Here is a 24,262-nt window from a genome sequence, read left to right on the forward strand (position 1 = left end):
ACAAACTACCATACAGACAGACAGAGAGACGTGATAGAAGTTTTGTAAAAGGTCATCCAATAAAACGATTTTCACATTTCTGTTGATCAAAAGTTGTAAGCGATCTGGATTTTAACAAATTTGAAATAATTTGTAAAGATAGTTGACAATTATGCTCATCTTTCTCTTACAATATCTGTTGATCATAATAATTATTTTATGTTGCTTAATCCGGATCTTTATTGGTGCTGTAATCATTGTAATGTGAGACTAGAACCCACCAGCAGGGTCAGTCTACGAGTTTATGCAAAAACATTGGCTTTATAATTTTCTTTAAAGTGAATTGCATCAATACAGACCAAATACAGAAGCCCTCAAAAAATTGAAAATGAAAACACTCATTTATATTTAAATATATCGTTTAAAAAAAAAAGGATTAAATAGAATCGAGGGCCCTTATAAAAGCTATAATGTTCATATAATGTTAATGTTCTTTGTCTTCCTCGACAATCCAAAGCGCTATGGTTAAAATCCATTTCACTCTTCTTGAAGATTGCACCTTTTAACTAGTGGTTTTGATGCTGTCTTGTTTTGCTTTAAATAATCTCTCCACCCAAACTCTGTCTATAATATACATTGATTCTGTTCTGTGCCTTCTCACCTCAGTGATAGCTTGTGTCTGGTATACAGAGATAACTTGGCTAAGGGTTAATCTCCCTTTAAAACATCGCCTCCCCTTGGTCTATGTTTACAGTACAGTCTGCATAAGAGAAACAGTAGGTGCCATAAAGATGCAGGTGGTTCACGATATTTCTGATCTCAGGATTGTATCAAGTTTTATATTTACAATTGTCACGCCTAGTTAGAAAGTAAATTTGTACAAATCCTAATTGTCAATTAAATATTTTCGTTTCGGAGTCAAAGTAAAGGGTGCCCCAATTTCACTGGCGGATCGGGGGGAGCGGTAGGGGAAGTTGTGGAAACTAAAGAAAGTTGGTCAATGTGATGGTCACATGATGATCGTTAACGATTGGCCAAAGAAGCAGATGACCTTAACATCATCATCAAAGATCAGAAGAGGTGAATGGGGAAATTTACTTATTCTCTTAATAAAAAGGAAAAAAAGCCTATAAGGATGTACAAACACCGTGTTTATAGTAACTTATTTTTGTACAAAGCGTATATCAACTGTCTGTCCGTCTGTCCGCCTGTCTTGGAAAAAGTGTGAACACGTTATCTCTCCAACACCCATTCTCGGATCATGTTATAACTTCGCACAATTATTCATTGACATGGACAAGACTTGAATCAATAACAAAAAAAAAAAAAACAACAACAACAACAATTAGACAATTAATTACTGGTACTTCCTTAAATAGAAACAAAGTAAACTAATCAGTTTTCACAGATATGCTAAATTTGTTGGGTTTAGTCCCCTTAATTAATTGTTAACGCTATTTCTTCCTCACGCATTCTCCGAAAAAGTTTGATATTTTAAACAATTATTTATTGTACCTAACAAAACATAAATCAATAAATAAAAATACTCAGTCAATTTGTTATTGTTCATAAATTATTTTGTTTAATATCGAATAAGTGAAATAACTTGTACATTTTTTGTAGATATAGTTTTAATGACTCAGTTCTTCCCCTTTAGATAAGCTTTGGGGTTTTTTTTATGCTTTTTTTTTTATTTTGCTTGTTAATTGTAAAACTTGATTTGAAAGAAAACAATATAGAAAGTAATTGATGAACGGAAACAAAAGTAAGAATCCAAAACAAAAGAGCACGAATATTTTTTCCCCATCTAATACTTTCATTAACCAGGAAGTATTAGAACTGTCATTTCATTTTGAATTTATTAAAGAGAAAATATATATGTATATAATGTCTTACTGATCTGGATACAGACTTTAAAAGCTTTAAAAATCCTGAAACATGCCTGTCACAAGTATAATTATAAGAGTTTAAAACTAGCATGACAGTATTACTGCAAGAGTTATAAGCTAAAAATAAAGAAAAAAATAATTTTAAAAAATACATACTATGTCATTTATTTTTAATAGATCTAGACTAACAATAATACATTTGTGCGATTAGATATAGTTTTAGTAATTGTTTTTGTTTAATTTTCGACACTACTCGAATTCCAACTCAACTCAAGCCTCCACGATGGAAAGCCGACGTGTTTGCCACTGAGCTATTCAAGTACTGATAAAACGAGAAGGTTTATGGTCTGTCGCTAGTTTAAATAAACTAATTCTATCCACACGACTTATCTCCCCTTTGCACATTTTCTATGTATGGTGAATTTAATTAATTACGATAATTTGATTAACTAATTGGCTAATTTAAGTTACTTGATACATGTTTTGTCCTCGACATTTAATAAATTTGCAAAGGTTCAACTTGATCTGAGAATTGCAAAGTGGAAGAAATAGAGTGTAAAAGATTCCTCCTAGACAGAAAGAATTAAAATGTTCATTCAAATTAATAATTAAGAAAAAATAAAGATGTAAATCTAAAACAAATAATTCAACCCTTGACAAGATCTTTCCATCAAAACTCCTGCTCTGCAAGCCAGACACTTAAATATACTTAAAGCAATGTCGTGCTGACCCGTAAAATTGAGAGTTTTGGTTGCCACGGAAACTAATAATCAAAAACGAAAATCTGACAATTTTAAAAGCAAACCAAATGTTCAATGAGCCCAAAATGTTTCATCTGAAAAAGGTCAAGATGACCTGAACGTTAAATGAGTTTAAAATGTCCACGGTGTTTTCATCACATGATCCCTGATCAAACCGTCATCTCAACCCAGGTCATTAGCAAACATACTGAATGCAGAAAAGTGTCGTAGGCTGTCTGACCAACTAACAAAGATGTGCGACTGTACTTGACGGCTTATTTCAACCCTAAAACACTTTCACACGTGACACGACATGATGCGGTATGATACAGCGTGATACGGTATAATACGCCATAATACAATATGATTTGCATGGCAACGTCACGATACAACATGATACACCATGTGATACAATATGATATGTAATGATATGACGTATATCGTCATGATACGGAGCAATGCTAAATTATTACAATTAAAAAAAAGTTCCCCTTTCAGACCTTGTAATCTATAGTGCAGATGATGTTAAGGTCATCTGTTTCTGTGGCCCACAGTTAACGAGGGTGTCGTGTGGTCAGCACAACGATCAACCGTCTTTACTTTTCCCTAACTGTGACAAGTCGGATTAAGATTTGGCCGTTTTTGGTGTCTAGGGGATTTTATAGTTTGAGAATCCTCACTTACACATATAAACTACAAGCACAGCGTTATAATGCGGGCAACAAATACTATATTTAGGTGTAAAATATGTACCAAAGGATAATTAAAAGGTAAATGCTGTACAGTTGCTAGGATGGGATCTAGCGTATTTACATGTATAGGAGACTATCATCATTAGATTTGAGAACCAAGTGGTCTGAGTGTCATTAGGCTGGTTGCATAGCTTTTGGTCCTGTGCTGCACTGGTGAGATGGGTGTGGCTGGTACTGATGTTGTCTGCTGGTGGGCTGGCGTAGTGGATCCAGGCTCCGGGTGCAGTCCAACGATGTATGGTTGCAAAGCTAAGCTGCGTATACCATTCAGTCAAGCCTGTGACGAGTCTGTGGCTAGCGTTGTTACTTGGACACTTAAAGGATGAGTAGGGCTGGTATCTACAGATCTGGTGCCAACAAATCTGGTATCAGCTGTAGGTTGATAGGTCTTCAGGTGGATGTAGCCTACAGATAAAAGCTGCAATGATATGATGTATACGTCGGTTTAGTCATAATGATAACACTGGGAGGTAGATACCTTTCCGTGATGGACATTTTCAGACTGATGTAGAGAAACTATAAGCTAGTTTCATAATTATCAAAGGGACCTAACAAATGAATATAGTGTCCCATCAAGGGAGGTAATATAATAATGGGGACTCCCATAAAGGGAAATAACAAACAGTAATAAGTGATATATGATAAGTAATATAAGTGACGCTCACCAATCACGGTGAATAGCAAGTACATACATCACTAAGATAAATGAGATGAAAGGGGAAGGGGAGATCAACGTCTGATACTCGCCCATGTTCCCACATAAGTAAACATAGAGCATAAGTAGATACATACTCAGTAATAAGACATGTTTACAGAAATGTTTTGATAATTCCCTGCCAAGGAATTAATGATAATATATCGAGGACTCCTGTTGAGCGCTAATATATCAGAGTTAGATTAATAATAGTTAAAGAGCTAAATACAACTGGTAAGAATTGTTAATAAATTCTAGTCCAGATGGCTTGAACATTTAGCCACCAAGGTCATGATATAAAATATAAGTATAAAGTAATCTACTCACATTATTCATGATAAGAATGCACAAATATGTACACAAATAATGTAGTAATAAATGCACAAATATATATATATATATATATACATTACTAAGTAAAATGGTTCTCAAGCACTTTACTAAGTTACATACCACCAATCCAAAGTGAAATAAGGGAATGAAAATAGTCCAGAGCTCAAGCAAGAGATAGATGTGTTCCCTGTCAGCTCTCCACCGAGAATGAGACCGGACGATGAAGTTTCGTCCATATACACGTGGAGAGGGGGGGGGGTGGCGGGAGATAAGTGCAAAGGTGGTTTAGACTATCTGGCGTCTTTTGACAAAGGGATCCCCGCTTGACCGTGACGGCGTTTCCGGGAGATAGACACCGCGCGAAGGCGCGAGTTGAAAGTCTAGGAAATCAGCCCAGGTGGTCAGCTGGATATCAAGGGGAGATTATCAGAGCTCGGCCAAATCATGGGAGATTGTACCTTGATAATAGCTAGTGCTAGACGAACAGCGTTGCCCGAGGCGTTGAGTTGAATGGGCACTTTGAAGTAACCAGCCGCTCCCGGAAGGGGGGGGGGGTCAACGGATATTTGCCAAGATAGATGGAGGGAGTGTACTCCTGTGAAGAGTACAGTGTGGCACGTGTCAAGGTTGGGATAGTAAAATGTGACATCGATGCCAAAGGAGGTGGGGTTGGATTGGAGAGGTGGTGGCTGTGTTTTTTTAGCGCTTGATCGCTAAATTAGTAAAATTGATGGGTTGTCATAGCGTGCAAATACATTAATTAAATGCTCAGACCTGAGTGATACCTTGAGTGAGCTAAAACGGTTCGTCACACTAACTAGTGTTAAGTACCCATTATAGCTGGGTGGACTCAGGCGCCCAAAGATCCCGAAATTAAAAATCCCATTCATCACCAGGATTTGAACCAGGGACTCCCGGTTTGGAAGCCAAGCGCTTTACCGCTCAGTCCTTATAATGTATACCTCATCAGCTGGTGTTCCTATACTTTATACCTCATCAGCTGGTGTTCCTATACTTTGATAGCAGATCTGATGAAATTTAGAGTCAATAATGTCTACATGTTTAAAACAGATCATTTTTCTATTGAGTGTGTCGTGATCGCTGCATCCCTATGCATCACATGCAATATTATGTCTTCAGGTAAAATATTTTTAACTGTACATGTCAAACAATGACATAATTGTGCAAAGCATGGGCAGTTAGAATACAAGGCTGACAGCTTAGCTGTAAGGAAAAGATAATTGGTCAGGTGAGTAGAGTTCTTCTCCTGCTACCTGCACAGGTGGCCTCCCCTTGCTATCGAAGTTCTTTCCAGTTAGTTACGGGAGATAATCCTAAACAGGAAATACCAGAATCAACTCTACCTGCCATGTTATTTCATTTTGTGTTTTTGCTCGAAAATAATATTTTTGTACAATAATATTTTCACAAGTAGATCTTTCCGTAAAATTATGTAAATAGTTTATACATTTTAATAGAATGAGATTTCTGTAATAATCAAAATACAGATACAAAATATAGCCATGATATCAATAAAGACGAAATATCCACATGATATCAATAAAACGACGCGTTACCATAATATTAATAAATATAAAATATCCCCAGGGGAGACCTAAAAATCCAGAAATTCAAAATTCTAGTCTTCATCGAGATTCCCGCAAATGAATGAAATGTACCCACAATTTATCCGACTGGTTAAAAAAAGCTAACTATTTAAAAATAAACTTATGCTAGACCTAACTCTATAATGTTGTTTATAGAAATTTTTCATGTAAGATTTAGAGTATTATGATATACGCCATTTTATTAGATAAAAAGTAAAACTTATTATGGTGAAATCCTTTAAAACTAATGACCATAAATCGATGACCATAATGTTAAAATGTTCGGTCATTTCTTTGGCTATCGAACGAGTTCTGCTCTAATTGTAATAGCCCTTTCTTTGTCTTACACCAATTGGTTACCAACAAGATGCAAATGGTTTGGGTGTCCCGGCATCCCCCGGAAGTAACGTCAGACTATTCAGAGACTAGCAACTTAAACCGACTGAGGCTTAAATTGATTTTTTTTCGGAGTAATCTACTTCCGACTTTCGATTTCGACTTTTACCATCGATTTATTCGAGCGTAGGACTGTTGAGGGCAGAGACGTTTAAACAATGGACTCTGTGATGAGCCGTGAGAGAAGGAGTGGCCTCTGACACGTGTACAGTGACAAGTGGGCCATGCACAGGCCGTTTTGCAGTTATGTTGAAAGCATTATCACTCTGTACAGCAGCCGAGTTATTATTATATGCCAACAAGCTTTATTTGTAATTTAATTATTGCATTCCTAATACGTATCATAGGGAAAGTTTGGATATTGTGGCCATTCAAGACCAACAGTTGTTACAGTACTGACCATTCCTATCTTTCTGTGACATAATTTGGCATTTCTTTAATTAATAAAATAGCATTTTAAGGATTAAAAAAAATATGATCTCAAAGTCTAAAAGCATCTATTAATAACCTTTTCTTTACACACAAAAAATGGAATATACGATCTTCTAGCTGGATTACAAATATTAATGACGACTGTGTGGTAGCAATATAGAAATACCACGTAATTGTAAGTCTCTAACGTAGTGGAATGGAATGTCATAAATCTCATACTCCTCTGTCATCACTGTCACAGTTCTCATACTCCTCTGTCATCACTGTCACAGTTCTCATACTCCTCTGTCATCACTGTCACAGTTCTCATACTCCTCTGTCATCACTGTCACAGTTCTCATACTCCTCTGTCATCAGACATCACTGTCACAGATCTCATACTCCTCTGTCATCACTGTCACAGTTCTCATACTCCTCTGTCATCACTGTCACAGTTCTCATACTCCTCTGTCATCAGACATCACTGTCACAGATCTCATACTCCTCTGTCATCACTGTCACAGTTCTCATACTCCTCTGTCAGCAGACATCACTGTCACAGATCTCATACTCCTCTGTCATCACTGTCACAGTTCTCATACTCCTCTGTCATCACTGTCACAGATCTCATACTCCTCTGTCATCACTGTCACAGTTCTCATACTCCTCTGTCAGCAGACATCACTGTCACAGATCTCATACTCCTCTGTCATCACTGTCACAGTTCTCATACTCCTCTGTCATCACTGTCACAGTTCTCATACTCCTCTGTCAGCAGACATCACTGTCACAGATCTCATACTCCTCTGTCATCACTGTCACAGTTCTCATACTCCTCTGTCAGCAGACATCACTGTCACAGATCTCACACTCCTCTGATACTTTTTTTTTTTAAATTTAGTATTTGAGATGAAAACATTCTAATTAGATAGTAGAAACTTGATGAAACGCAAATTAGTTAGGTCAAATAGGTCAGATATAAGATAGGATTGTTTTGCTTGGCCTGTACTGATGGTACGGAGTAGGATTCTGTAAGCAAGAACAATATGAATGAGTAAATATGCTAATGAATTTGTAATCATCAAATGATTTCAATTTTTGTATCTTAGTTGGATAAAGTTAGTTAGGGATTTGTCCAGATAGTTAGATACAACAAAGCGCTGCGTATGAAATACTATACAAATATACTTTACAAATATACTTTACAAATATACTTTACAAATATACTTTACAAATATACTTTACAAATATACTTTACAATTATACTTTACAATTATACTTTACAATTATACTTTACAATTATACTGTTTATGTAAGTCTGGCAGCACAACGAGATGATCTCTGGAAGCAAGATTGTGTTGTACAGTCGTCAAACAGTGCAATCGATGGATTGTTCAATGTGTTTCATCCTCATGTCTATATACTGTCATTTTGTCATCCTAACAATAGTGACCTTGAACCAAACTGATGGACACTTTCTATGCTGCCTAACATTTTTGTCCATACTAGGGTCACCTACCGTTTAGTTCATAAAGTTGCAGATTTCAGTTCCGCAAACATTCGTTTTGAAAATGGTCAAAAGCTTCACTCATATATTTATGAAAATAACATCCACAAAAATTGAATCTAAAGTTTTCAGTGTTTCTGGCATTGTGTCAGATTGAGTGCAAGCATGTCACCACTTACTGTGCTCCTTGAATAATAGAGTTAGCCTGTCCCGAGAGATCTAAAGATAGACACGGGGAAACAATAGACAGACAAGAACTGACCCTAAACAAAAATGATTCAATATTCAACAAAAAACCCGGACTGCAATAAAAAGGAATGGTTGTAGCTATATGTTACGAGTGGGTGTGTTGGTAGTCTAGGTATTTAGTCTTATAACTTTTCTACTTTTTTTTATAATAATAATAATTTTATTTATAGTGCGCTGTTAACAAACAAAATGTAGGCTCAAAGAGCTGTGATAAGATTACAAACATAAACACGAGAGCTAAAATGACAAACTAATCTAAAAAAGTCATAAACAGATATGTCTTAATGTTCTTCTTAAAAGTAATATAGCATGTTGTCTGTCTGAGATCAATGGGGAGTGAGTTTCAAACCTTTGGTCTGTGCACTGAAAAAGCCCGCAGACCGTAGCTTTTGAGTGAGAATGACTCTTTTTTCCCCTGGCACCGTAAGAGGCGCTCCCCTCGCAGGACTTGTTGCAATGACCAATCACAATACTTACATTGTACTACATGAATACAGAACGACCAAAATACAAACGAGAATAGGTGGCATTGGCTGTTTGATCAGTGCCGCCTTAGGCATATTCAAGTAGGCAGCCGCCTAGGGCCTCCGATTAACACTGGTTCGATACCCGAATTTCGGAAAACACTTGCCGCCTCCACCCCCCCCACCTCCATCCACCACACCATCACAACACAGTCGAATCGGTAACATTTCTTATGTTCACGAAATGTTTTCTGTGTCAATGTTTTCTGTGTCAATGTTTTCTTTAATGTTTATGTGTCTTCTGGCTTCATCTCTACTGTATTGTAAATTTTACAGTTTATCACTTTAAAAAAAAAAAAAAAACATCCTATATAGCCTATTTAAGCCTATAACTTTCCTATGGTAGCGATTCTACAGTGGCTGGGAACTAACGAAATCCATTTCCTTTATTTGTTACTAGCCGGATATGACCCGCGGCAGCGGGCCTTAATTTGTGTATCACCGATCAAGTGTAATGAATTTAGATCTAGGTCAAACATGGTTATTTTTAGAGGGGAAATTGTTCGGGGGGAGAGCGCACTATTCGGGTAGCGACCAACTTTCCAAAACGGATTGTGGTCGTTAGCTGATGTTATACTGTATTTATATTCTTCTTCTTTACGGTTGCATCAGGGCCGGCCTTAGGTCTAGGCAAACTAGGCAGCCGCCTATGGCCTATGATTATTGGTGGATAATCACTTCGTCGTTTTTTAGAGACGAAATTGTGAAACTTGTGCCCAATTATTGTTGTTGTACGCTAGGTTTTAAATAAATTGCATACTTTTTTTTTCGCTTTTTTTTTTTTCTCTATTTTATTTGGGACCTCCAAATTGACACCAAATTCAATGATCTAAGGCCTGCCCAGGTTGCATTGTCGCCTATATTCTTATAGAGAATTTCTTTTGCCCTTTTCTTTCAGCTTCGTAACACAATCTCTTAATCTCCACGTTCGAATGTAACGAGGATCAGAAAGGATAGAAACATGATTCTAGAAAACAAAACACTGTACAAAGCGTGCTCTATTTTTTTATGACAATAAGTGGATACAATAATGTCATTACGTAAACAGATTCATTGAATTTAATAGAATTTATTTTTCAAGATCTTATCTACACAGTTTTTTTATATTTTTTTTCTTTTTAAAGCAATTACAAGGATTTCCCAAGGAGGTGCAGTGGCTGAGCTGTATAGCGCTTGGCTTCCGAACTGGGGTCCGGGGCTCGAATCCTGGTGATGACTGGGATTTTTTATTTCGGGACTTTCGGACGCCTCTGAGTCCACCCAACTCTAATAGGTGCCTGACAATAGTTGGGGAAAAGTAAAGGCGGTTAGTCGTTGTTTTTGGCCACATGACACCCTCGTTAACTGTAGGCCACAGAAACAGAAAAACCTTTACATCATCTGCCTTTTAGACCACAAGGTCTGAAAGAAAACTTTATTTTTTTTACAAGGATTTCCTATTCCTACTATCTTACACCCCATTGACAACTTGTTTGGTCTACTTTTGTTCTCTTCTAACCGTTGCAATGATAGCCACTGTCACTTTCGCAAATATTTACAGTATAATCTTAAGAGAAAAGTTTTATTATTAAGAGATAGATCGTGCTTGTGTTAGAAAAAAAAAAAGATAAAATGAAAGTTTTTAAGTGCTGATACAATATTGATATCAATATTGATTCCCTCTATATTACTTTTACCTGAATACTTCGTGTATCGATTATTTCCTCCTAGCAAATACCCAAAGTTGTTGTATTCAACATGCTCTTGTGCACCTGATCGAATGGAATACAACCAAATGTTAAGTAAACAAATAGATGCGGTTTCATTTCATAGCATGTCTTGCTTTTTATCATCTGTATGAAAAACAGCAACTGTTTATTAGTAAATTCATTTTTTGATTGCAACACAATATTTTCATTAATATCGATGACCTTCGAACAGTTGGGACATCACTCTTGATCTTTCTTTGTCCATAATTAAGGTCTCTTCATAGACAGGCCTCGTCTATTCGTTAATACTGCTTACTAACTGCTTCTTCTGTCTGAGTTTCCTTATTTTCTCTGTGTAAACAATCTACAGTCGACAAAAATAAATGTTTTTATATTAACGCTCGTGAGCAATTTTTAGCGTTCTTAGTTGCGACCACCTACATTCGGCTCTATGCTGGTATAATATCCTGTATATCCTCCTCAAATTTCGTTTATATCGCATACCACGCTATTAAACTTAAAGGCTTTTATTTTGACAAATTGCGTATTTTAATGTTTGATAATTGATTACCATATCCACCTTTCTATGGGGAGCTGTGTATAAAAGAGATTTGCATTCGAAGAGATTTGTATTGGAAGAGATGTGTATTGCAAGAGATTTGTATTGAAAGAGATGTGCATTGGAAGAGATGTGCATTGGAAGAGATGTGTATTGGAAGAGATGTGCATTGGAAGAGATGTGTATTGGAAGAGATGTGCATTGGAAGAGATGTGTATTGGAAGAGATGTGCATTGTTAGAGATGTGCATTGGAAGAGATGTGCATTGGAAGAGATGTGCATTGGAAGAGATGTGCATTGGAAGAGATGTGCATTGGAAGAGATATGCATTGGAAGAGATGTGCAATAGAAGAGCTCCAAAAGAGGTCAACGAGATACAAATCTCAAGAGCGCCCTCAAGAAATGTGGAACTGAGACCTTGACACCTATAATTAGGAAATTCTAGTCCAAGCTCGCTCGTCAAGCCTTAGAGCCCTGAGTAGATGCGTCTCTAGTTACAAGAAAACTGTCAGTCAAAACTTAAAGCAAACTACTGCAATTGACCCAACATTGAGTGTAATTTGCTTTCCCTAAACGTGATCGATCTTCACCGTCTTGTTTCAGTCTATAATAAATGAAACTTTGCTCCTAGGTTCTTATTTATATAGGTAATATTTGAGGTCGAAAAGAAAAGGTCATAGTCAAAGTAGGGCGCGATGCCAAGATCCAAGATATGTCCTCACACTTATAGCTTATAAAGCCATCTACATTTTCAGAAAACAATCATCATCATCAAAGTCCATTAGAGTGAGGTCTTGTGAAGCTTAAATTCTCTCTTAGTAAAGCTCTGGTGAGAAACCCTGCTGGTGTACGTAATGCAAGTATGTCACCAAACAGGTCAAGAACTTGTGACTTCCTAGACCTGTCAAGACGGAGATATTGAGTCCGGGGCAGTCAAAAAGAATATGAGACAGTTTCCTCTTCCTCCCGAAGTGGGGGCACTGTGAATCTAAGTCTGGCATGACCGTGCTAAAACAGAAAACAATATCGTCTCTAAGTCACGTAAAAGGAAACATAAATGTGTCGAAATGTAGTGTGTATTAGTTGGCCTACTGCAGTCGTAGAACGACTCTGGTTCAGTGCGAACACTTATTCTTGTGACTGTGGAGCCCTATTTTGGAGAGACACTCTCGTCCACATCTCGGGTTAAGGTGGCTATCGCTTTGATGTTAGAGGAGCCGACCATTTTTCGTATGCCAAAGCGTGCATTAATATCATGAATACAATTAATTTTACATCGCGCCCTGTGAGACAAGAACATTGTACACATCACATATATATATATCGATTTTTACACAAATTTTGACAGATTTTCAAAAATTATAATTGTGTAAAATTCAATTATTATAAAATTCTAACAAAGGCAAGATTTATCTCCTTAATTAGAAAAGAAGTGATAAAAATATCGTAGCGCTTGCAGCCAGACGTCTTAATTTATGTAACGTAACAAAATGGTAGAGGCGTTGTTTTTTTGTTATTGCTTCACAAATTTTTCAGTAATATGACGCCAAGTTAATTGGTAGCTTGGATGCTGTACCCACGCTCGGACACACGCACACACACACATCACTCACATTTAAACACACATAAACACATTGAAACAAAAAGAAGTTTGAAAATGTAAAAAAAAATATTAATTACTAGTGTTAAAAAATGATACCGTGGATTGAACACATAAAAGGAAATAATCCAGAAACGTTCTAAGCTGCACTTTTTTTTTCTCTAGCACAGCTTTCATGTTTATAGCATGCTCAGTGGGCTAGGGTTTAAATCTCTTTTGTAAACCAGTAGGAAAGAGGGTATCGAATCGGTGACCGCGCTAAAAAAAAAAATAACAGAATACAAAAGCTGTTCTCGATATTTGATACCAAGCGTTGTTAAAAATAATTTAATTCTTTATTATTACTGTTTATAAGTAAGTTAGACACAAGACATTTAATTATTTCTTTACTTTTTGGTAAAAAATAAAATAAGATATTTATAATAAGATATGAATTCCAACGTTTAGAAATAACCTTGAGCACTGCCTGACTTGCTGGATATTTCTTTTTAGAAAAGTTTAATTCATTGTTTATTTCTAATTATTTTTCAAACAAAACATTTTTTTTAAATAATGCAAATAATGTTGGTTATATTCGGCCCAGTTAATGACACATTTGTATGCTATTAAAAATGTAAAAATATGTCTCATTGCACAGTTTCATTATTGTTACTCTAAATGTATTTCTAATTTAATGACATGACTGATCCAAACTAATAGGGTTTGTTGCTGAACATAAAATTTATACATGTGTCAGACGCGAATAGCCCAATTTTCAGTAAAAGAAATTACAAAAAGTCATTTCTGTATAGAAGAAGTTACGAAGGCTATATAAAATACAACCACAGACCTATATATACTACAATAAATATAGGTTTTTGATTGCTAGTTACGATTTATTTAGGTAGATGCTGTTTTACTATTACATACCAAGTATTAGAGTTTAGAAAAACCCAGGTTTGTTTCTTGAGCAACGCTATTAGCTAACACAGCATATCATCTCTCCATTAGTATATTTAGATCTATAATCTAATTCTAGTCTAGATCTATATATAAAAATCGAATAGATCTAGTAATAGTATAGATTCTATCTTGAGACTAGATTGCCGAGTCTAGCCTATGCTATGCCTATAGTCAGTTTTTATAAGAAAAAAGTCTAGATATTAATAAAGACTAAAGTTTTTTAATTATTAGATTATTAGAATTAATTAGATATAGACATAGACATAAGACATAGATCTAATAATACTGTAATACGTTTACTATACTCTATACTTAATATACTAAACTAGAGATCTATCTATAGATCTAGATCTATCTATAATATAGTCAATCTAGATCTATAGATTTCTACAATATTCATTATAATACTTCTACTTATAATGACTTATTTAATAAGTTAGTACTCAGACTTAGATCGATTTTAATTTATTAATAGATTTACTTTTCAATGCCTAGACCTAAAAATAAAATTGCGAATGATGTCTATAATGACTGATTATTTTTTTTTTTTTATAATAATAGGCCTATTAAATCTAGGTCTAGACTCTACTTAAATCTAGTCTAAAATAATGACTGTCTAAGACTAGATGATTGAGAAGTTCACATAGAGGTGTTTTTAATAATACGGCATGTCGGCTGAAAGTATATAAAGTGCTTTTTTTTGTAAAAATAAAAAAGAGGCTCCAGTACTCAGTGATAGATTGCCTAACTTTCAACTAATAATAAATTAACAATTAACGTTGAATTACAAAAAAAGTAATCATTTTTCCCGACATTGAAAAAAGGTGCCGGTACCCCGTACCGGTGCGTACCGTCACAAAAATATATGTATATCTCAATCTTCTTTCATTTAATTTTTTTTCGGGGTTATCGCTACTTAATACATTGATACCGGATCGATTTAAATAGGGCCTAAGTATACAAGCAGGATTTCGAGCATTGGATAAATTTATTTTCTAAGTACAAAGTTTTATGGAAGAGGCAATATATTAGTTGTTTGAAGATTGTAACTTCTTAAATTCAGGCTAAAAATATCGAAGCCTACATTTTTACTCTCATTTCTAAATAGTCAGAAGAGATGGACTGACTCATAGTGTAGCTTGTGTACATCTGCAAAAACACAAACTCAGTTAGACTTTCAAAACTATTTAAAGAAAAACTTAGTGATTATTTTTACTGTATAATTCTATTATTATTCCTTTTAGAATTAGGATATAAACAAAAATTTGCCATATGACTTTATCTAACAGAAAAAAAAAATAAACTTACATCTATTTATGCGGTTATTTATAGTTACCTAGTAATATAAAATATATTGAACTAACACGTACATTCATCATAATGCAGCCATGCGATTTTTCGTTTATTAACATAGCATTATTTAGGACCAATATTTTACAAAGGCTGCTTGGAGAAATCAGGTATACCCATTAGGAAAAAAACGACCCCTTTACTCCAAGAAAAATTTAAGAAACTAGAACAGACACAAAATAAACAGTGACATACATAACAAAATAATATTCAAATTGATTTGAGTAACACCTTTTTAAGTAATCATTTAAAGTTTAAAATCACTACAATTTTTTTTCAACAATTACTTTGTGTATTACATTGTGTATCGGAAAATGCCGGGTACATGAAATAAGCTAGTCCTAAAAAAACAATACAGATCTTGGGTAAAATACTCATAAAATAAATAAATAAAAAAAGTGACTTCCGGCCCAATACTTTTTAATCAAAGAAACGAAACGGACTAGTCCAACAAACCCTATTGATACAATTACATTTCATATAATTTTTTTTGTTTTTATTTTTTTTTAATCCTTTATTTTCGTGTTTTATTTTCCCCAATTCTGGTTTTGTCTGCTTCTATTAGTTATCTCTGGTCTTTCACTTCAAATTATTCGTCATACGTTTTTTTTTTCATCTTTTTACCAAAACTTAAAAATGTTCTCTTTCCCCCCAGAAATGCAGATAATGAGACAGAGGATCTAAAGGTACTCTATTTTGGAAACGGGGGAGATATTGTTATCGCGTGTTGCGTTGGACAGGTAAGTGCTGGCAATCAGTGCCCTAGAAGTCCCACTAGAGCTTATCTGAAAGAGAAAAAAAACAGCCTTTATTATCACTGTCATCACTCTGAGCGCTTGACGAGGTGTTATGGGAAAAAAACATCAAACAATCTAGATGCTATAGGATATGTTAATACTAGCTGAAAATGTACCCTGCTTTCATTGAGAATTACTTGACAACAGAGATTAAAAAAACATTCATATAATTGTAGGCCTATCATAAAAGTATACATGAAAACAAATATGACAAAATAAACATGAGATATGATAAAGGAAACAAACACTAAACAAACTTTAAAATAAAGGCGTTCCTTTGAATCGTTTTCTTTTCATTTTAAGACCGACTAGACAAAAGTTTGTATTATGACTCCATACACTTCCTTACATGTAATTCTTCCACCCCTCTCCCTCTCTCTGCAGTTATTTCATCCATGATCTGTCAAAACATATGTACCTTATGTGTCACATTTCAACCTCTGTTAGTTCCCAGTGTAATTATACTTTCATTGTTTTCTTACTTGATCATCCATATCCATCTTCCTTTTTATTATCATGCTCTTGACACGATTTGTATTGGTGGTGTGATGTTGTGAGCAACCAAAGTTGTCCACTCCTTCCGGTCATAAGTTGTCCGTACCGATGTTTCAAGATAAGAGTTAGTCCCCCCCTCCGCCCCCGTAAATGTTGTGTAAGTCTCCACGTATTGAGTCTCCATACTGAGACTGGTCTCAAGCAGGTCGTGCAGGAAGCTGGCAGTGTATCTCATCACCTAGTCTTTTACTAGCTCCATCTCTATGTAGAATTCTGCACTTGTAGAAGAGAAGTTCCATTCCGTCCTGAGAGAGGCGACATGGGAATCAAAGTTTTTTTTCCCTCTGGTGACCACGTGAGCGTGTGTCCTTCAAAATATCCTGAAGGTTAATCCTGGACATAATACACTCAAGTTAAAACCAAGTTATTTATTCTTTCGGACTGTCATTAGGGAGGCCTCTAAATCTTTGGACTTTCACGATGACAACAACATCGAGGCACGCAACCAAATAAAATACAACATACTGTTTTTTTGCTTTTCTTAAGGTTCGTCTTATTTCTTGTCCACTTTCTTTTAACGGTTTTCAAAACGAGAAAAAAAAAAAAAGGGGGGGGGGGTTGCTGCAGGTGGATGGCTGAAAGGAAGTGGGCAGGAAAGCTAGATAAAAGGAAGGGTTTAAGTCAAGGTGTGGGAGGAAAGGCAAAGGCGTCAGATTGAGGGGGAATACATAGAGGTGTGGGAAATGTATAAAGGGAGGGAATGAGAAACACTTGGATCTGAATAAAGGGAGAGAATAGTTAGAGCCGGCAACAACCCAAAGACCTGTGGCTAAATAGTTTCAGAATTTCTTGTCATTCGGCTAGCCACCCGAACCTAGAACGTGTCTTCTGATTGGTTGGTTTTTATTTCTAATGTTATTGCTCATACGTTAATATTTTCAGCTTTGTATAATAAATTCACTAAATAAATTCACATCTTCATAACAGTTCTCCTTCCCTTTCGTCACTGTCTACTCGTAACTGTGCGGTTCTTTTCAACAAGGCGGGTTAGCAGAGACCACAGAGAGTCCCACTTAGTCTTTTGTTCTATAACTTCCGATAGGTCACGTGCGATGCTGACATCTGACTCGTCATCTTTTGATCCAATCACGAGAGACAACCCATCTCGTTAGCTCCATCTCCCCCCCTCCTCCTCCTCCTCCGACCTCGACACTACAGATAGCCTCATAATCACTAAAAAAAAAAAGGTAAATAGCTCCAACCTAAAGACCGTGTATCAACACGAGTATTGTGTTCTAGTTTAAACCTCCTGCACTACGGCTGGGTAAAGAAGGTTCAAACTCAGGTCTATCATAACATTAGCTGAGTGTTTGTTAGTGAGTTTGCTGGGTTGCATGTACAGGGAGAAAGGATTACTCTTCTTAAATTATAAATCATAGAAGTTCATTCAAAAAAAAAAAAGATAATTACGTCTATGTGAGTTGTTGGTGTGTGTGTGTGTGTGTGTGTGTGTGTGTGTGTGTGTGTGTGTGTGTGTGTGTGTGTGTGTGTGTGTGTGTGTGTGTGTGTGTGTGTGTGTGTGTGTGTGTCTGTATATGTGTGTGTGTGTGCATGTTAATTAGAAGACAAACCTATTAAGACATTGTTTTTATGGCTGAAACAGGCAACCCATTCCTTGCTTTGATGGTTGTAGGAATGAAAGAGTACTTGTATAAAGTACATTTATCTTTGTGTATTTCCGGGTATTTTATTAGATTGTGTTTTTGTATTTGTATAATCTGGTTCAGTGTTTTATATGTTATTATTACCTGGACTTTTTACTATACTATGCATTTACAAATTTGATCATATTAATCGTTTAATGTTAATATGGCTGTCTAATATTAAGCAAGCGTTTTAGCCCCTTTTAAACGATCTAAGATTAGGCGGATCAATTTAAGGTCGCAATCGTGCCAAGGTCACAAATAGCTCTAAGTCTGTTTTGTAAAGTAGACATATTGCAGGCTCAAGATGCAAGTGTGAATAGAGAATATGTGAGCCATATAAAAACCGTTTTATTGATGTTACAGATAATACTTGCAGTCTGTAGCGTAAGCCTGTACTCTATCAAGATGTTATACTTAGACTTTTATACTTATGAGTGCGATTACGAATGTGTAATCGATTATGATTCGATTATCTCACATTAGAAATATGATCGATTCTTTTATATGTTTTTACTTATGCTTATTGAATTGATTTGGTAGCACATTCTACTTTAAACAGCATATTCTGAAAATAGTACATTTTATTAGTTTAAATTTAGGTGTCTATGTACAGAATAGATTAAATCACATTTCTCAAACTGTCGGAACAAGAGTGGGCACACATTTTTTTAGTCACGTACGAAAAATTGCAGTTCTAAATGGACATTATAATATAAAGTAGAATGTAAGGTGTATGTATGTTTGTCCAGCATAAAAATCAAAACTGCTTGAAAAATGTTGATAAAACTTGGGCATAAATGTTCCTTAGATCATGGCGGAGACCGTAGTGTATGTTAAATGCCCCTCCCACAACCAGGGGGCCCTAAAAACAAAAACGAAAGTTTTCAACAAATCGTGTAAACCCGTTTTCACCGTGTTTTTTTTTTTTTATATGAACATGGCGGCTAAACAGGTAAACCTCTTTGTTCACACTCTGCTTTTGTTTTCGTGGTAAAATTTTAAACAAAAATATGACGGGAACAATGGTCATGTTTGACCTAGATATAAATCTAAACCACAAGATCAGTAATACCAAAAACTAATGGCCGTAGGACGTGGTCATTCCAGCTAGTATTAAAACTAATCCAATAAAATGGAAATAGTTATCAATGTTTTAAGAAATTGATTATGAAGTAAAGTAAAATGTTCTTACCTCCTTAGACTGATATAACTAAACCGATTGTTCATTAGAAGGTTACATTACACGCAATATCAAACTGTCAAGTTATTCCTACTAGCCTGCCATAGTTACGTTACGTTGTAACGTCATTGACGTCAACAAAACCGGCCCACTATCTCGATGTCAACGAGGATCATCTATCGACGATAAAGCCCATTACAATCATACATTCACTGCTGCCTCAAGTCTCTGTCACCCTTCAGTTCAGGACCGTCCACACCTTCTTAATTTCATCTTATGTACGTCGTGTTCGTCCTGGAGAATCGTTTATAAGCTCAGACTGCAGGGAAACGCTTGGCGACGGCCCTTTTCAACGCACCTTGCATATCCCTTAGCATTCTCTCAGGTGAGGGGGGGGGGGGGGTGGCACGAACACAAATCTCCTTATCTAAGAGGCGTCACTGGTAAAAGTTTGAGAAACGGTGCATTAAACATTTGTCTTAAGAGAACAAAAATGGTGGAATTATATAGTCCAGAATAGAAATGTATAATAGATAAGCAGAAAACATTTTATTGTTTATTCTTTCAACCTCTATAACTCCTTGATGAAGTACATACGAAGTTCTGGCACTATGAAGTGCCGTACAGGCATTAGTGTCTCAGAGAAGTTCATTAACCCTGCTTCCAAGTGCCTTTGGCTACACAATCAGGTAAACAATAAACAAAGTAGTTTGGTAATAAATGAAGTTATGGGGAAAAAAACAGCCGCATTTATCCTAATCACTGTTCCTTTGTAGTGTCAGTGGGGGTAATATGTTGATCTATGTATTTTTGCAATTGTAAATGTGTTACCGTTATATATGCATTTGAGCTATTATTATGTATGTATGCATGTTAAATGTATAATGTATATGTTTTTAAATGTATTTTCATGTGTATCCTATATGTACACTTAAACATAGAATGTTCTATCGTTATACAATTCTTGTTATTGTAGCGGTAGTTGTTGTATTGACGATCTTTCTGTTATGTCCACATTTAAGACAGGGAGTTCGTTAACAACGTCGGGATGAATTGTAGTATGAAATGTTAACTGTATTGAATGACTTTGAATCTCTTATACTTAGGAGAATGTTCTGTCTGTCGTACTTCATGCTTTAATACTAGGAGAATGTTCTGTCTGTCGTACTTCATGCTTTAATACTAGGAGAATGTTCTGTCTGTCGTACTTCATGCTTTAATACTAGGAGAATGTTCTGTCTGTCGTACTTCATGCTTTAATACTAGGAGAATGTTCTGTCTGTCGTACTTCATGCTTTAATACTAGGAGAATGTTCTGTCTGTCGTACTTCATGCTTTAATACTAGGAGAATGTTCTGTCTGTCGTACTTCATGCTTTAATACTAGGAGAATGTTCTGTCTGTCGTACTTCATGCTTTAATACTAGGAGAATGTTCTGTCTGTCGTACTTCATGCTTTAATACCACGACGTACCTGCTTATCAGCGGATGGGCGCGGCCCGCCCTTGTAGTTCATCTTGTGATTTATGTGGTGTATCTGACATTATGTGGGAAGATGAAGATTTGGTATGTTAACATTTTGTGGGTGCTATTCTAATTCAAAATGCATTTATTGTAGAAAACTTTAAGAAGCTTCAACTTTAGTTGCTGTCACGAGATACAGTGTCAACAATACCAGCTTTTATAATGTGCCTTATGTCTCGGAAGCTTGTTATTGGTTCTCCATCTAGTCAATCTAAAGTTCATTTCTGAAACTCAAGTGCGGGCGACATAATGTTGTACCTGCTCCACTATCACATCAAACCACATCATTATTTAGTTATTGTTTGCACCTTACGGAAACATCATGTTGATACAACATTGTTATAGCCACTGGTTATGTCCCTTGAACTTTCAAGTTGGCATTATTACCAAAACTTTGGCCTACATTTTCTTCAGTTTATCCATGATTCTAAATCTATTGTTTATGTGAGGATTACATGTACTTTAAAGATTTATGATGGCGATTGCAAGTCGGTTAATGAAAACATTTTGCTCTAAAATCACGTGTTGTTTTTATTTTATAAATTGAATTTCAATTAGGTCCAATACAGCACCAACATATTAAACTTATATTTAACTCTTTCACTCCTAATTGACGATACCAAACTTATGTTTGAGGCTTTCACTCCTAATTGACGATACCATCGTTGCTTTGACCACATTCAATTATATTTTGGTTTTATAAATATCAATTTGTGTTATTTAAAAAGAGCACGCGTTTCCATTTAATTCTAAACCAAATAAAATATTTTCTGATTACTAAGTTATGAAAGTTAAATTATAACTACAAATGAGCAAAATGAATAATTCCGTCGGATCATGGGAGATAGTTAAGGAAAGAAAGAGCTACGCTAAACATTGTTCGAAAAAGTCGTAGATTTTTATTAATTCTCAATTTAATTAATTTGTATCTAAGCTAAACAACGAAATTCAAATTTAATGTATTCAATACATTAAGAATATCTCTCAGCAATAGGGCCTTACCTAAAGTAAAAAAAAATGAAACGCTCCTCGAGATGAATTATAGTCCTTTTACGACTGAAAGAGGCCAACAACCAACAGCCAAATATATGAATTAGTATATAAAACAATTGTTCATATTTGTAGTTCACTCTGTAACGTATATTGTCTAATATTTTTGAAAATTTTGAATTTAGTGAAAATTGGTACAGTGACAACTAATTCTACAGTCTATCTGTTTTAATTAAATTCTGTTCTCAAGACTCCTCAACCCCACCCAGAATACTAAGCAATAGGTAAGCCTGATGTTTTCATTTTGTTTGCCGTGAATGAAGCAAGAAAGAGGTCTGAAGTGTTCAGTCTCCTCCTAGTGGCCGAAGTGTGGGCTCCCCAGGGAGCGTCAGCCAATAAGAACAACTGAACTCTACAGTCCTTGTACACAAGTGATTCACGGACCTTGAACAAAAAAATGATATTCCTTTTTTTTTAGAAAAACAAATGTAGAAAAGGAATGACTAACTTTTGTTGTTAGGTGGGGGGGGGGGGGATATGTAAAATTTCTACTAAAATTAACGGGCCCAAAATATCAGAGCCTGTATTCGTCGGAGGCGCAGAATATTCCAAATCAAGCAATAAGTCTACGTGGGAGAAATAACAATGCACAGGTAAAAACAAAATAGGGGGTTCCAGAGAGCGAGAGAGAGTGATGGAAAGAGAGCGCGGGCCATGAAATTTGTCACAGATACATCACTTCACGGGCTTGTTATGTTGATCATCGAAATGTTCTCCGTTTATTGAAATTAAAAAAAAAAACGAAAAGAAAAAGGGGGGGGGGTGTTCCGGCCATAATAAACAATATCAAGCCTCGGAACAAATCAACAGACGTAGACTGTGTGTACTGCTAGTATGTTTATAAACACAAAAAAGCTCTTTCCTGATTTTGTTTTAAATAAACAAACTATTGTTATTGTCATTTATCAAAAATCTTTTATTTCATTTCAATAAGATGATGCGCATATTTGTATTTGTTCCTATCTCAAACATGATGACTATGGCTTCTCTCTTGATCTGAGATGCATGCTACATTCTATCAGAAGAAACAGTTGTTTTTTTTGTTTTTGTTTGCAATAGAGCCATACAAAAAAATACATTTGATATTTAATTTTTCTTTCAATTTCATAGAAGCCAAATCTTTTACCATTTTTTATTTCTTTAAGACATGTAGAGGACATTTAGAGGACATCTCTCTCTAAATTTGAAAAAAAATATAAAAGGAATATAAGTGATGAAATACAATTTCATTTCAGTTCAATTACTTCCAAACAGTGACACACTATCCAGAAAAAAATGAATTTCTTTGTACATTGTCAAGCTCTCAAACATACGCTTTGTTTTGTTCCGCCTTGACTACGTTGTGAAGCAGCTTAAATCTATTGGCACAACTTTTGTTCATCTGTGGGAATAGTTTTAAAGAAAAAAACGACTATTAGAAAATGTAATTGTCTTATCTTATAAAATAATGACGTTACTTCGAAAAAGAAGATAATTAGGCCTACGTCCTACGCGTGTCGCCAGGTCAATCTAGTCAAGCATGCTATCAATGGTTTAAGCTGTGCCAAGTCGTTGATTTTCCTGGCTGACTCTGGCAACCCTTTCCATGATCTAATAGCACTAGAGAATAAGTATTTCTACAATCTGTTCTAGCATAGGAAACACTACGAATTAATATGTTCTATGTCTTTCTGAGTATTTTATTACGTTTAGTTGTTGTTGTTTTAATTTAAAGATTATGGTATAATTGCTACTTTACTTTTAAAGTCTCTTACCTTAAGGGCTTCTAAATTTAGTGATTTTACCAAAGGTGTCAAATGTGAATATTCTTTTTTTTATAAATCTCACAGCTCTATTTTGTGTCTGTTCCAGTTTCTAAATGTTTTCTTGAGTTGAGGGGTCCCAAACAGAGAATGTATATTCTATTAAGACAAATTTCCTTACGGATAATAAAGATTAGTATTATTATTATTATTGGTCTAAACATTTTACATGGAAACATTATACTTGTATGTTCTTATTTGATTTGTAGACATTTCTTTTCATAAACACTATTGCTTTGATTTTCTAATAGTTTTTTCAATATGGGGATTCCACGAAAGTTTTTCATTTATCATAACACTTATTTATTTTGAGCTTTTAGTCTGCGTGACGGGTTTATCAAGAATAAGATTAGTGAAATTTGTTTGAGTATTTTACTCTTAATAACTGACATTTTTCTGGGTCGAAAGACATGCTCCAATTTAGATTCCTATTTCTGTACTTGATATTATTCTTTTTGTAAAATTTTTGTATCTTTTGTTGTTTTTAAT

At 35.3% G+C, this 24,262-nt stretch overlaps 1 protein-coding gene across 4 annotated transcripts in view; it reads left to right on the plus strand.

The window, feature by feature from the left end:
* The window catches only part of LOC106051911 (G-protein coupled receptor dmsr-1-like), a 264,250-nt gene that overhangs the window by 79,195 nt on the left and 160,793 nt on the right, over nt 1-24,262 (plus strand). For all 4 annotated transcript variants that reach the window (XM_056033611.1, XM_056033619.1, XM_056033603.1 and 1 more), the window contains exon 2: nt 15,876-15,960. The gene's annotated coding sequence lies outside the window, so the exon portion shown is untranslated. The remainder of the gene's footprint in view (nt 1-15,875; nt 15,961-24,262) is intronic.

Source organism: Biomphalaria glabrata, chromosome 1, assembly GCF_947242115.1.
Source record: "Biomphalaria glabrata chromosome 1, xgBioGlab47.1, whole genome shotgun sequence".
Lineage (NCBI taxonomy): Eukaryota > Metazoa > Mollusca > Gastropoda > Planorbidae > Biomphalaria > Biomphalaria glabrata.